The following is a 14,399-nucleotide window of genomic DNA, read 5'->3' on the forward strand; positions in this document are numbered from 1 at the left end:
TACATTGTTCGTTATCCTCCACATGGTCACAGTGATAGGTTCCATAATTTCACACTGGGCACCTGTCCACATAAGGGCACCAATATCAGTGGCATCCTGCTCCTTGGACCACTACAACTTCCAGAAAGAAAATTCCCACCACGTACATTGTTCATCATCCTCCACATGGTCACAGTGATAGGTTCCATAATTTCACACTGGGCACCTGTCCACATAAGGGCACTGATATCAGTGACATCCTCCTCCTTGGAGCACTAAAACTTGCAGATAGAAAATTCCCACCACTTACATTGTTCGTTATCCTCCACATGGTCACAGTGATAGGTTCCGAAATTTCATACTGGGCACCTGTCCACATAAGGGCACCAATATCAGTGGCATCCTGCTCCTTGGACCACTACAACTTCCAGAAAGAAAATTCCCACCACGTACATTGTTCATCATCCTCCACATGGTCACAGTGATAGGTTCCATAATTTCACACTGGGCACCCGTCCACATAAGGGCACTGATATCAGTGACATCCTCCTCCTTGGAGCACTAAAACTTGCAGATAGAAAATTCCCACCGCTTACATTGTTCGTTATCCTCCACATGGTCACAGTGATAGGTTCCATAATTTCACACTGGGCACCTGTCCACATAAGGGCACCAATATCAGTGGCATCCTGCTCCTTGGACCACTACAACTTCCAGAAAGAAAATTCCCACCACGTACATTGTTCATCATCCTCCACATGGTCACAGTGATAGGTTCCATAATTTCACACTGGGCACCCGTCCACATAAGGGCACTGATATCAGTGACATCCTCCTCCTTGGAGCACTAAAACTTGCAGATAGAAAATTCCCACCACTTACATTGTTCGTTATCCTCCACATGGTCACAGTGATAGGTTCCGAAATTTCATACTGGGCACCTGTCCACATAAGGGCACTGATATCAGTGGCATCCTGCTCCTTGGACCACTACGACTTCCGGAAAGAAAATTCCCACCACTTCCATTGTTTGTCATCCTCCACATGGTCATAGTGGTAGGCTCCGTAATTTCACATTGGGCACATGTCCACATGTCAAAAGCATCCTGATCATGGTTTCCGTGTTCTGTGGGGCAGTGAATGGCCCGGCCCAAAGCTGATTGAACTAAAAAAAAAGGTGAGACTAAATTCAAACAACACCCAAGCTCTCTTCTGATTGGGACATGTTGGTTAAGAGAGCATACTTTTTTTTAAATAAAGAATTATAAGAATTTCTGAGAAATAATCATAAGGCTTGAGGAAGGGATGGGACAGCCTGTTGGTGCTCGTTAGGCCAGGCAAGAAGCTACTGCGGAGGTGTGCTCGTGTATTGTCAGGTTTCAAGAGCTACCCTGAAGAGGATCCTGTGTCCACGTGTCCTCCACCACCACTTGGCTGGTTGTACACATGAAGGACATGCAATCCAGCGCGCGGCATACCATTACACAACTGCTTCATCCTTCATTATCTCCAGGTTGTGAAATAGAAAACGAGGACGTCAAATGGGACATTCCAGGATAAACCCATTTTTTTTTTTTAAATATATAGAGCTATACCATTGCCATCCCAAGATATGTATGACTTCAGGTGTACGTCAGTCGGTTTTCATCAATTCTGACCTTTGCTGATCGTTTCTTGGGTGCAATGTGAAGGTGTTTCATCTTAGAGGTGATTGCTCTCAATAGTATGGTATTAATGACTGTACAATCCTCCGGGAGTGAAAGCAAAACATTGGAAACTTACCTTATAGCACACTAAAGGAAGAATTGAGACTTGCATGTCCTGTCTAGCAAACATCAGTTCCTATGAGCCGTTGTTAGGAGCGTTTATCACTCTGGACGCGGCTCTTTGTACTTTGTTAAACTGCGCAGTAAATGAGGACATTCTAGTCTCTTCCGTCTTAATTAATACAATAGAAGAGAAAGTGTTGATTTGGAGAAAGACTGTACATCAATAATTATCAGTGAAGGTAAACGTGTAGACCTACCAAGATAAGTTATAACAAAATGAAAGAAATAAGCTTTATGTCCATTTCTCTAATCTTTATTTTAGCATATTTCAGAAATTTAGAACATAACTCAACACAAGGCAGCTGTCAAAGTGCTAAAAAACAAAAAGGTGTACAGTTTTTATATTCACTACAAGGTGGTAATCTCGTGTGTTGTTTGTGGCGCGCACAGACAGGAAGTGGTGTATGGTGCTTACTAGAAGTCCCAGAAGTGAAAGCAGGAAGTGAGTAGAGAGGAGACATCGGAGGAGGTAATAAGATATTATTTTATATTTACACCCAGTAACCCCCCCCCCGCCATGTCCGTCCTCTTCCTCCATAGTCACTGTAAGTCATTTATCCAACTATCCACTGGAGCCTCTGGTTTATAGACCAGATACATCCTAAATATAGAGCCATTTATCCAACTGTCCATCCAGAGCCCCTGGTTTATAGACCAGATACATCCTAAATATAGAACCATTTATCCAACTGTCCATCCAGAGCCTATGGTTTATAGACCAGATACATCCTAAATATAGAGCCATTTATCCAACTGTCCATCCAGAGCCTCTGGTTTATAGACCAGATACATCCTAAATATAGAGCAAATTATCCAACTGTCCATCCAGAGCCTCTGGTTTATTGACCATATACATCCAAAATATAGAACTATTTATCCAACTGTCCATCCAGAGCCTCTGGTTTATAGATGAGATACATCCTAAATATAGAACCATTTATCCAACTGTCCATCCAAAACCTTTGGTTTATAGACCAGATACATCCTAAATATAGAACCATTTATCCAACTGTCTAGCCAGAGCCTCTGGTTTATAGACCAGGTATATCCTAAATATAGAACCATTTATCCAACTGTCTAGCCAGAGCCTCTGGTTTATAGACCAGATACATCCTAAATATAAAACCATTTATCCAACTGTCCATCCAGAGCCTCTGGCTTGTAGACCAGATACATCCTAAATATAGAGCCATTTATCCAACTGTCCATTCAGAGCCTCTGGTTTATAGACCCCATGCATCCTAATTATAGAGCCATTTATCCAACTGTCCACTCAGAGCCTCTGGTTTATAGACCGGATACATCCTAAATATAGAGCAATTTATCCAACTGTCCATCCAGAGCCTCTGGTTTATAGACCACATACATCCTAATTATAGAGTCATTTATCCAACTGTCCATCCAGAGCCTCTGGTTTATAGACCAGATACATCCTAAATATAGAACCATTTATCAAACTGTCTGTCCAGAGCCTCTGCTTTAGAGACTGGATACATCCTAAATATAGGGCCACTGGGCCATGGTTGGGGGAAGAGGCCCTTGTCCTCATCAACATGGAGACAAGGTGCTTTACCAGGAGAATTCCCCATGGCAAGGTCTCTCCCTCCACATGGTTGTCTTTCCTTCATTCCTGGTCAACCAGGTATTCTCCTATCCTGCCAACAGAGCTTCACCTGTGAGTACATAGCCAAAGCCCTTTTAACATTCATGTCCAGAGTGTCATATGATTTTGGAAAACCACCTTGCGGGTGTGTGGGTGCCGACAACCACCATTCCCATGGTTGCAGCTTGGATCACCGGTGTATTTTTAAAATTGGTGTAATTTTTCTTTCATTCACATGCCTATGTTCAACATTACTGCATCAGCATGGCCCTGGCGCACCAACAGGGGTAGTAGTTTATCCATTCTGGGCCCTTGTACCCTTAACTCTGACAGTTGCCCCAGTCCAATTCCCTTGCTTTTCTTTGCTCATTATTTTGGCCCATCTGTCACCTAAGCTTCCTCTTTCCTGTCCAGAGAGTAATATTCTGCTACAAAGCCAGGTTTCATTTTGGGCAAGGTTTGCCCTTGAGCCAGATACCTTACCTAAGGAGTTGGTGATAGTTAAGGATGATTCCTCTCCCTCTGAAGAACCAGATCTAAATGATATGTCGGTAGTGGAGATTTCATCCAAGCTTAATGATACCATTGCTACCTTTATTTACGCTGTAAGCTCCTGCTTAGCATTATAGCAGCCTGACTTGCCTTCCCCAAGGTATAAGAAGCAGTCTGAGGTGTAAGAACTATGGTGGAAACCTAGACCATATTCATTCCAGTACCATCCAGATAATTCTCATTTTGTTATCTACCTACAGTAAGAAGCATCTTGTATAGAATACACAACCATGTCAATGAGGATGGATAAGAACCAAAGTCATGTGAATGAAAGGATATTGAACCTCACCCTGGAGATCATCTACCTGCTGACCGGAGAGGTGAGGATCATCACTCTTATCTCTCTTAAGCCTTGTACACACGCGTCGAAATTCGGCCGGGAATTTTCGTCCGACGACCGATCTGCCGATTTTCGGCTTGTTAGTATGATGCTTCCGACAACCGACTCCGACTTTTCGGACGAAAAAAGTCTGGTGTGCAGGCTATAAAATTTTTGTCCATCGTCAAAACACGTCCGATTTTCGTGCAGTCAGCACAGATTTCGACAGGGAAAAATCTTATGAGCAAGACTGGGCATGCTCAGAGAAAAAAGATCACAAAGAAAGCAAACCAACACATGACATCACTTCTGAAGTAGAATTTTGTCGTGCGGGAAAATTTGTGTGCAGTCTAGAGCACATTCCAACCAACAAAACACCACTCTGGACAAAAGACGGACGACCGGTCGGCGGAAATTCGTTACGTGTGTACGGGGCTTAAGTAAAACACAGACCTGACCGGAGAGGTGAGGAGGATTCTGGGAGGTCACATGACATCACTCTTATCTCTATTAATAAAACACAGACCTGACCAGAGAGGTGAGGAGGATTCTGGGAGGTCACATGACATCACTATTATCTCTATTAATAAAACACAGACCTGACCAGAGAGGTGAGGAGGATTCTGGGAGGTCACATGACATCACTCTTATCTCTATTAATAAAACACAGACCTGACCAGAGAGGTGAGGAGGATTCTGGGAGGTCACATGACATCACTATTATCTCTATTAATAAAACACAGACCTGACCAGAGAGGTGAGGAGGATTCTGGGAGGTCACATGACATCACTCTTATCTCTATTAATAAAACACAGACCTGACCAGAGAGGTGAGGAGGATTCTGGGAGGTCACATGACATCACTCTTATGTCTATTAATGAAAAGCAGACCCAACCAGAGAGGTGAGGAGGATTCTGGGAGGTCACATGACATCACTCATCTCTAGTAATAAAACAGACCTGACTGGAGAGGTGAGGAGGATTCTGGGAGGTCACATGACATCACTCCTATCTCTAATAGTAAAACACAGACCTGACATGTTAGGTAAGGAAGTTTCTAGGAAGGTTTGTAAATGGGAACATGACGTTATATTGAGGAACTAAACTGTTAAATTGTCTCTTTTCTCAGGAGATCAGTGTAGTGAAGAAAAAATCTGGCGAGCCAATAACACCCAGTAGCTCTGTCCAACAGACCTCGCCCATCACAGTGCCTCCATCTCACTGTCACTGTCTGACAAGAGAGGTAAACAGTGCCGAGAAGACTTTGGAAGCCACCAAGAAACCTGAGCTGCCGACAGGAGAGGTGAGCGGTGCTGGGAATTCTGGGACATTATCCAGTAACAGACAAGGGATGTGTCTGGATGGTGACTGTATCATTGTGTGTGTCAGGTTCCTATAAGGTGTCAGGATGTCACTGTCTATTTCTCCATGGAGGAGTGGGAGTATATAGAAGGACACAAGGATCTCTACAAGGACGTCATGATGGAGAATCAGCCGCCCCTCACATCACCGGGTAAGAGGAGACTTTATTGTAAAGGAGAGAGCAGTACGGAGGGTCCACCTAGATCCCCCATCATCTGATAAACACATAAAAACAATGTATTCAGTCAGTGTGTGTGTTTCCTACAGATGGATCCAGTAATGGGAACCCACCAGAGAGATGTCCCCGTCCTCTGTATTCCCGGGATTCCACACAGGAAGGTCCCACCATCCCTCACCATCAGGTAGGTGGGAGACTAGAGTGTATAGAACTCGAGAGACTGTAAGCTTTATGCAAAAACATTTTTCCTATAAAGTCTGTTCTTTTTAGTGCTTACATTTTACATATGTTATTTTCTATTGTTTTTTTGGAATTAGGGTGATGACCTTATTCATATCCAAGCTGAGGTTAGAGAGGAGGAGAAAGATAAAGAATTAGAAACAACGTTAGTGGTGGGTGATCAGTCAATGAAGGAGGATGACACCAAGCAGAAGGACTCTTCTCTAGAAATTGGAAAGGGTAAATAATAAACATTTCACTTAGACTCTTGACATTTTTTCATTTTAACTTTATTAAAGTTGTGACCAAACATTGTGGAAAATTAGCAGACCTTCATATCATCACACAAGATAAGACGTGATGCACTGATCTATATTTCGGATGTATCTGGTCTATAAACCAGAGGCTCTGGATGGACAGCTGGATAAATGGTTCTATATTTAGGATGTATCTGGTCTATAAAGATGCTGTACACCATGAGAAAGGTCCATCTCCTATCCTCAATATAACGTCATGTTCCCAACAAATGAGGAGGAGATACTGTACACCATATGAAAGGTCCATCTCCATTCCTCAATATAACGTCATGTTCCCAACAAATGAGGAGGAGATACTTTACGCCATATGAAAGGACGATCTCCATTCCTCAATATAACGTCATATTCGAAACAAATGAGGAGGAGATACTGTACACCATATGAAAGGTCCATCTCCATTCCTCAATCTAACGTCATGTTCCCAACAAATGAGGAGGAGATACTGTACACCATATGAAAGGTCCATCTCCATTCCTCCAAATTACGTTGTGTTCCCAACAAATGAGGAGGAGATACTGTACACCATATGAAAGATCCATCTCCATTCCTCAATATAACGTCATGTTCCCAACAAATGAGGAGGAGATACTGTACACCATATGAAAGATCCATCTCCATTCCTCAATATAACGTCATGTTCCCAACAAATGAGGAGGAGATACTGTACACCATATGAAAGGCCCATCTCCATTCCTCAATATAACGTCATGTTCCCAACCAATGAGGTGGAGATACTGTACACCATATGAAAGGCCCATCTCCATTCCTCAATATAACGTCATGTTCCCAACAAATGAGGAGGAGATACTGTACACCATATGAAAGGTCCATCTCCGTTCATCAATATAACGTCATGTTCCCAACAAATGAGGAGGAGATACTGTACACCATATGAAAGGTCCATCTCCATTCCTCAATATAACGTCATGTTCCCAACAAATGAGGTGGAGATACTGTACACCATATGAAAGGTCCATCTCCATTCCTCCAAATTACGTTGTGTTCCCAACAAATAAGGAGGAGATACTGTACGCCATATAAAAGGTCCATCTCCATTCCTCAATATAACGTCACGTTCCCAACAAATGAGGAGGAGATACTGTACACCATATGAAAGGTCCACCTCCATTTCTCAATATAACAAAGTCATAATTGCACAAACACTAATAATCTTGCGTGCTAGAGTCAGGATGAGAGTATTGCACGCTTCATCTGCCTTACATTCACATTTTACCCGATTGCATCTTAGAGCTTCAAAAAAACTGAGGAATGTTAAATTAACAAATGTAACTCCGGATGGCAAAAACATGAAAAATGCCTCTAATGATTTTTTGTAAAAACCGATTCCTCTCACAGATCGATCCTGTCTTCGGGATGCTTTGGAGGAAGATCCTGAATTTTCCTCCGATGTTGAAGATAATGACACTGCTCAGAGTTCCCCAGGAGCAAATTCCAGTGCTCGAAATACAGACACATCAAGTTCTATGGATTCTTCTTTAAGCCATGGAGCTCAGTCAGGTAAGAGTCCATGGTCATATCGGGGACATAAAAATATTTTAAGATAAAATCTGAACACCCTATAAATCTGAGATCTCACACCACTGTGGCCTTTTCATTTTTAGGGAATGGAAAACCTTTAACTGAGAAAAAACCACAGAGGAGAAATCGCAACGATGAGCGTCCTTATCCATGCTCAGAGTGCGAGAAATGTTTTAAAACGAAAGAATACCTTCGTATACACGAGAGAAGTCACACAGGGGAGCGTCCTTATTGCTGTTCAGATTGTGGGAAAGGTTTCACTCAGAAAACAGTCCTTACTACGCACCAGAGAATTCACACTCGGGAGCATCCTTTCAAGTGTTCAAAGTGCGAGAAATGTTTTACGCAAAAAGGAAATCTGATGAGACATCAGAGAACACACACAAAGTGATGCTGTTGATGAATGATGGCCTTTATCAGTCCATTAACCACTTGCCGACCGCCGCAAGTACATATACTGCGGCGGTCAGCCCCTCACAGGCAAAGTGACGTATATATACGTCACTAGCCTGTGAGGCTCTGGGGAGCGAGCACGCGCCGCCGGAGGCGCGCTCCCGCGCGGTCACGGACCCCCCCGCGCGTGTGACCGGCGGACCCGATGTCCGCCGGTCACTCTGCGATCGACGCTGCAGAGGGAGAAAGTCAGGCGGCTAATGTAAACAAGCCGCCTGTCATTCTCCCCTGTGTAGAAACACTGATCATACGGTTCTACTATGTAGGACCATTGATCATTGTTCCTACAGCTCAAGCCACAGCCAATCACAGTTATAATCACGCCCTAGGGACACACACAGCCCCTCCCTCTCAAATAAAGTTAACCCCTTCACTGCCAGTGTATTTTTACAGTAACAGTGCATATGTATAGCACTGATTACTGTAGTAATGTCACTGGTAACCCCAAAAGTGTCAAAAATGTCAGTCAAGGGTCCGATCTGTCTGCCCCAATGTCGCAGTACCGCAAAAAAAAAATCGCAGATCGCCGCCATTACACGTTAAAACAAAAATCTTTCCCTTTGTTAGTAAACGTGATAACTTTTGCGCAAACCAATCAAAATACGCTTTTTGCTATTTTTTTACCAAACATATGTAGCAGAAAACAAATTGGCCGAAAATGATTTTTACATTTTTTTGGGGGGGAATTTCATATAAAAAAAATGTGAAAAATATTGTTATTTTTCCAAAATTGTCGCTCTTTTTTTGTTTATAGCGCATGATCAAAAAATCGCACAGGTGATCAAATACCACCAAAAGAAAGCTCTGTTTGTAGCAAAAAAAAGGACGTCAAATTCGTTTAGGTACAGCGTCGCACGACCGCGCAATTGTCCGTTAAAGTCACGCAGTGCCGAATCGCAAAATACCCCCTGGTCAGGAAGGGGGTAAAATCTTCCGGGGCTTAAGTGGTTAAGAACTGTATGATAAAATTAATTCTTTATACATCCCTACAAATAGAACATCCAGAAGCCCTCACCGTGGGCTTGAGGACGGAGGACCCAGAGACTCATTATTGTGCCTTCATCTGTGTCCCTCACTCTTAAGACTTAAGCCCCGTACACACGTATCGATCGGCCGTCTTTTGTCCAGGGCTGTCGTGTCTGTTGAAAACTGCAAAAGACTGCACACAAATTTTGTCGGCCAACAACAGCCGACTGCAGAAGTGATGTCATGTGATGGTTAACTTTCCTGGTCTTTTTTCTTTTCTGAGCATGCCCAGTCTTGCAAATTTGCTGATTGTCGGCGGAATTCTGTACTGACTGGCGAACAATCGGCCGTTCTGTTGTTGGCCAACAAAAATTTTAATGCTTGCACGACAGATTCTTTTCGGCCGAAAGTGCACTGTCGGCTGTCGGAAGCATCATACTAACAAGCCTACAATCGGCCGATCGGTCGTCGGCCGAATCTTTACGGCAGACAATCGGTACGTGTGTACGGGCCTTTAGTCATTAAGAATGTCATAGAGCCGCTGACTGGAGAGATGTGCTGTAATTAACCACTTAAGCCCCGGAAGATTTTACCCCCTTCCTGACCAGGGCCTATTTTGCGATTCGGCACTGCGTGACTTTAACGGACAATTGCGCGATCGTGCGACGCTGTACCTAAACGAATTTGACGTCCTTTTTTTCCCACAAACAGAGCTTTCTTTTGGTGGTATTTGATCACTTGTGCGATTTTTTTGATCATGCGCTATAAACAAAAAAAGAGCAACAATTTTGCAAAAATAACAATATTTTTCACATTTTTTTTATATGAAATTCCCCAAAAAAATGTAAAAATCAAAATTTTTTAACATTTTAGGCCAATTTGTTTTATGCTACATATGTTTGGTAAAAAAAAAAATCGCAAAAAGCGCAAAAGTTATTGCGTTTACTAATTAAGGGAAAGATTGTTGTCATTTTTGTTGTTTTTTTTTTTTTAACGAGTAATGGCGGCGATCTGCAATTTTTTTTGCAGGACTGCGACATTGCGGCGGACAGATCGGACCCTTGACTGACATTTTTGACACTTTTGGGGGTACCAGTGACATTACTGCAGTAATCAATGCTATACATATGCACTGTTACTGTAAAAAATGACACTGGCAGTGAAGGAGTTAACTTTATTGGAGAGGGAGGGGTTAAGTGTGTCCCTAGGGGCGTGTTTCTAACTGTGATTGGCTGTGGCTACTAGTGTAAGAACAGAGATCAATGGTCCTACATAGTAGAACTGTGTGATCTCCATTCTTACACAGGGAAGAATGACAGGCGGCTTTGTTTACATTAGCCGCCTGCCTTTCTTCTGGTGTAACGGACGATCGCGAGTGCCAGGCGGACATCGGGCCCGCCAGGCACACGCGCGGGGAGGTCTGTGACCGCGCGGGAGCGCGCCTCCGGCAGCGCGCGCTCGCTCCCTAGAGCCTCACAGGCTAGCGACGTAGCCCTATGTCGCTTTGCCTGTGAGGGGCTGACCGCCGCAGTAAATAGTCGTGCGGCGGTCGGCAAGCGGTTAAAGGACCTATCCAGTAACAGAAAAGGGATGTGTCTGGATGGTGACTGTATCATTGTGTGTGTCAGGTTCCTATAAGGTGTCAGGATGTCACTGTCTATTTCTCCATGTTATATTTCTTGTAAATTCAAGTATCGATGTGTTCCCATACCGCATTTATATATAATAAATAAAAAACAATTTTGGTGACGTGACCATTTTTTGATTGTGAATCCTGGCCATGGAGATGCCTTGTAAGGTCCGTTACTGGTTGTAGACCCAGGACCTCCTTTCCAAAGATCTCACCATCTTCAAAATATAGGAAATGAGATGCATCAGTACCAGTACCTACCATACAATGAGATTTATTTTTTTTGATAGACTGGTCATTTGATGTCATAATGACCTTAGGATCCTGGAAATATCTTGTAATGACCATGGTAGTTTTGAAGACCCAGGACATCAAGGCCAGATCCTTCCACTACTTTTTGAGATCTAGAAAATTGGTAGGAAGTTTTACTGTTCAGCCTCTACCAAACCATGAATAGCTTGTTTGGATTGATTGACCAACTGAGATTGCACATTTTGACCTTGGAGATGTCCCGTAATGTCTTTGACAGATGTGTAAACCTAGGACCTCCATTGCAAAGATCTCACCATCTTCAAGATATAGGAAATTAGGTCCATCAGTACCAGTACCTACCATACAATGAAGTTAATTTTTTGATAGACTGACAATTTGATGTCATAAATAATGACCTTAAGATCTTGGAAGTATATTGTGATGACCATGGTAGGTGTGAATATCCAGGACTTCAAGGCCAGATTCTTCACCACTTTTTGAGATATAGGAAATTGGTGGGGAGTTTAACTCTTCAGCAAACCAAGAATAGCATGTTTGGATTGACTGACCAACTGAGATTGTAAATTTTGACCCCGGAGATGTCTTATAATGTCTTTGACAGATATGTAGATCCAGAACCTCTATTCCAAAGGTCCCACCATCATCAAGATATAGGAAATTAGGTGCATCAGTACCAGTACCTACCATACAATGAGAATCCGTTTTTGATAGATTGGCCATCTGATATCATAAATTATGGCCTTAGGCTCATTGAATCGTATTGTGAAGACCCAAGACTTCAAGGCCAGACCCTTCACTACTTTTTGAGATCTAGAAAATTGGTAGGAAGTTTAACTCTTCAGCCTCTACCAAACCATGAATAGCTTGTTTGGATTGATTGACCAACTGAGATTGCACATTTTGACCTTGGAGATGTCCTGTAATGTCTTTGACAGATGTGTAAACCCAGGACCTCCATTGCAAAGATCTCACCATCTTCAAGATATAGAAAATTAGGTGCATCAGTACCAGTGCCTACCATACAATGAGGTTAATTTTTTGATAGACTGACAATTTGATGTCATAAATAATGACCTTAGGATCTTGGAAGTATATTGTGATGACCATGGTAGGTGTGAAGACCCAAGACTTCAAGGCCAGATCCTTCACCACTTTTTGAGATATAAGAAATTGTTGGGTAGTTCATATTTTAATGTTTTTTATTTTAAAAAATCTGGTAATGACAGAAATACCATTTAAACAAAAGCCAATTCTCGGATTGTCACCATGTCAAAAACATGAATACATAAAGCATGAACAAACAAAAATAACATGGTCCATTAATAAAAATGGACATACAGTAGTCATGGGTTCTCCGATAAGCATTCTGAGATTAGAAACACTATCAGACTGATTACGGCGGAAGGGTAATAGTGGATAAGGAGTAACGGGGGAATCTTTGTACCAATTCCTGAGAACCTATTACGGCTCTAAAGACAACTCAATATAAAGAAAAGAAGGCCTGTCTGGAGCTCATTTAGGGAACCAAGATGTGACGGATCCATGGGTCTCATATTTTAGCAAACTTCAGCATCTGGGGGCGTGGCCGAGCAGCGGATGTAGCCGGACGTGTGAAGCACTCTCTCCGCCGACTATCCTGCTTGTTTATCCTGAAGGACACCCGATCCGGCTGAAAACGTACCTGTTGCAGCAGCTCCGAGGTCCCCTGCCTACTCGGTTCCATTGGTGAGTCCTCCATCCCCGCTGCCTAATGTCCAAAAGGCAGACAAATGGCCGACAGGCTCCCGAGCTGCAGGCCCAAGATGGCGCCCAGCCGCAGCGTGTCTCCCAGAAGGAGACCTATAGAGAAGCGGCACAGAAATTATTTTCAAAGCCTGCTACCAGACCCGCACCTGTAGTGGCTGCCACCCCTGCTATCTCCCCTGACTCCCCTTTGGACGCTGATGATACTACCCCGCTGGGGGATCTGTCTTAACAGATTTCAGACTGGGACACTGCCTGCACTTTCCAGCCTCCCTCTCCAGTACATAACACTGAACCCACGCTGAGAGACATAATGACTGCAGTTACTGCCTGTAATACCTCCATTACTGCACTCACTGTGGAATTAAATGGGGTGAAGGCTGAAATCACCTTTCTCAGGCATGACATGCAAAAGCTCAGAGAACGTACTTCAGCTGTGGAGGGCCACAGAAGCTCCATAGAAGATGATATGCTTCCATTACAGCGGGAGGTTAAACATACAGCGCTCCTGGTTGCGCAACAGGCCGCAAGGCTGGAAGACCTTGAAAATAGAATGAGGCGCAACAATGTTAGAGCAATCGGCATAGGGCTGAAGGTAAAAACCCCATTCACTTTATTGAAAACTGGTTGATAGCAACATTTGGTGAAGACTCGTTCACTCCCATGTTCTCTGTTGAGAGGGCACACAGAGTTCCCATGCGTCCCCTCCCTCCAGGAGCGCCGCCACGCACTTTCATCTTTAAACTGCTTAACTATAAGGATAGAGATGCCATCCTGACCAAGGCTCGGGGCCTGCAAGGAAAGTTGGTGGTGGATAACTCTAAGGTCTCCCTTTTCCCGGACTATTCGGCGGAGGTGCAGAAGCAGAGGGCAAAGTTTGGGGAGGTGAAGAGGAGACAGAGAGCTGAATCTACAGTATGCCATGCTTTATCTTTCTAAACTCAGGGTGGTGGCAAGAGATGGAGTAAAGTTCTTTACAATCCTGGTGCTGCGGCCCAATGGCTGGAGGTGGAGGGGCGGGCCATGCACCCCGTAATGTCTCCGGGACGAGGGGCTCCCTAAATAACTCGTTTGCTCTGTGACTTTGTACTACTACAGTTGCACAAATTTTGGGATCGGGTGCTCCCTAAGACACCCTACTCTAGGTGGGGGATGATCTACATGTACGGCTTACCCTCACAACAAGTTATCTATTTTGTTGCATGCTGTTCCTGTGGAGATTGCTGAGTCAGCTGCATCCCCCACTGTTTCCCCCGATGGGTCCTGGTTGGACGAACTCTGACAACAGCCGACTCCCACCTGACCATGTTGGCGGTGGGCTTGCCGGGGATCCCCAGCTTCCCGTATTCGGTTAAACTTCAGCATCTACCAAACCTTGAACATCATGTTTGGATTGATTGACCATCTGAGGTTGTACATTTTGGCCTTTGAAATGCC

At 43.7% G+C, this 14,399-nt stretch overlaps 1 protein-coding gene and 1 long non-coding RNA gene across 2 annotated transcripts in view; both read left to right on the plus strand.

Moving 5' to 3' along the window:
• LOC309564402 (uncharacterized protein) overlaps positions 1–14,399 on the plus strand; it is an 880,901-nt gene that overhangs the window by 322,321 nt on the left and 544,181 nt on the right.
• Positions 11,388–14,366, plus strand: LOC309563032. Its single transcript, XR_014225695.1, has 3 exons — positions 11,388–11,720; positions 12,299–12,413; positions 14,325–14,366. It is a non-coding gene; the product is annotated as an uncharacterized lncRNA (long non-coding RNA).

The sequence above is a fragment of the Pelophylax lessonae genome (assembly GCF_965119305.1).
Source record: "Pelophylax lessonae genome assembly, chromosome: 9".
Classification (NCBI taxonomy): domain Eukaryota; kingdom Metazoa; phylum Chordata; class Amphibia; order Anura; family Ranidae; genus Pelophylax; species Pelophylax lessonae.